The following is a 1,765-nucleotide window of genomic DNA, read 5'->3' as shown; positions in this document are numbered from 1 at the left end:
TATATATATATATATATATATGTATCATATGGTATAATTATAAACAGGGCAAATTTTAGCCATTTCTCTGCAGACTGAAAAAAATATTATGAACAACCTTAATCAATTTCCGAACCTTATTGGGTTCTCATCAGAGGTGCCTACATCATTCTGACAGTCTCCAGAGAAACAAACAGCCAAACTTCCATTTTATTTATATTTAAAAAGCTTTCTCCTACTTTTTTTTATTGCAAAGTCTTTGATCAGATCCTCATGACACCATGGACACTTCGAAATTATATTTCCAATCATATAAACTACTTAGAATATTATTTTAGCAAGTTTAAAGTAATTTCTTTTTTTGTCGTAAACCATTTACCATTTCTGTAATATCTCCGCTTCCTTGATACCATAAGCACGTGCTCATTTTACTTCATGGTTAATCCAGCGCTGGGTGTCTCATAAGCTTTAATGCACTAAAAACGTTTTTTTTACCTGAATATATACTGCTGAAATTGCGACGTGCTTTAATATACCCGCCATTCGTCCTTGACGTCATTAAGTACGGTAGTTGTTTCAATGTCTGTTGAAAAACGTTGCGTTTCTGTCGATAATGAATTATTTGTTTTTAATCCTACAAAACTTTTAAAATCTATGTGTTAGTAAATCAACATTTCAAGAGGAATAAACGGTGAACAAATAACATTAAAATAAATATAATACATACAAAGAAAATATTGTCTTTACTTTTAAAATCTCGCGACTTTTAAAATCTCGCGACTTTTAAAATCAGCGGTAGCATATATCAAGTAGAATTGGATAGGATTTAATCAAATGCGTTGCATATCTGTCAGCCATTTTTAAAGACAGAATATAATTTCATATATACCAATGTATGTATTTATGCATGTATACATACATACGCACGCACGCACACGCACACACGCACACACACACATACATACATGGACGTACACACACAGAAATGGTGGTAGTCAACTCGTGTCCGTGTACCACAACTTCTTGGGAAGTTGTCAATTCCTTTCTTAGATATTAACACGGAAGCTTGCCAAGTGAGGACAACCACCAGTTGCGAAATTGCTGGTCAGTCCTAGAATTAGATAAGCTTTGTTTAGCACACATTAACGTGACAAGAATCTATCAATATCCCAAACCACCTACCTGCAGGTTTGCAATAAGATACTTCCAGCTGGTCTTGCTTGTACGTTCCACAACTCCTCATCACCACAGGACTTTTTGAATGATCCATAAGGTGTTTTCCAACAAGTTTCTGTGCATGAAACTGATTATGGCAAATGAAGCACGCGCAGAATTTCATTCATTTTCCAGATAAAACAGCTTTCCTCCTGATAGCTTATCATCGGCTGAGACGATCAGAATAACCTTCTTTATAACAGATGTTCTAGCAAGAACTAGAGGTTCATCACCCCCGGCTTGTTTTGCGGTGAACTCGTTCACCACAATGAATATTTATTTCAATATCTCGGTGCAAATGCTAAATAATCATTGATGATACGTCAGACGCACTCGCCCTTTTCTCGGGTATTGTTTTTTTTTCTACCGCAAGGTTTTTACCAACCCTCCTTAAGTAGTAAACTTGGTGGGGAACCTAATTAGTTGTACTGGACTACATGTTATCAGTAGTACTCGAGAGTGATCACACGTAGACACATATATGTACATATAATCTATCTATCTATCTATCTATCTATCTATCTATCTATCTATCTATCTATCTATCTATCTATCTATCTATCTCTTCTCA

At 35.2% G+C, this 1,765-nt stretch overlaps 1 long non-coding RNA gene across 1 annotated transcript in view; it reads right to left on the bottom strand.

Moving 5' to 3' along the window:
- Positions 1-1,746, bottom strand: part of LOC106881527 (uncharacterized) — a 7,457-nt gene extending 5,711 nt beyond the window's left edge. Inside the window, exons 1-2 of the long non-coding RNA XR_001410869.2 lie at positions 1,162-1,746; positions 475-613 (exon numbers count right to left, since the gene is read on the bottom strand). This is a non-coding gene — a long non-coding RNA (uncharacterized LOC106881527). The remainder of the gene's footprint in view (positions 1-474; positions 614-1,161) is intronic.
- Positions 1,747-1,765: the final 19 nt, after the last annotated feature.

This window comes from Octopus bimaculoides, chromosome 4 (genome assembly GCF_001194135.2).
Source record: "Octopus bimaculoides isolate UCB-OBI-ISO-001 chromosome 4, ASM119413v2, whole genome shotgun sequence".
Lineage (NCBI taxonomy): Eukaryota > Metazoa > Mollusca > Cephalopoda > Octopoda > Octopodidae > Octopus > Octopus bimaculoides.
Note: the sequence above shows the minus strand (reverse complement) of the source record. Positions and strands in the feature narration are given on the sequence as shown.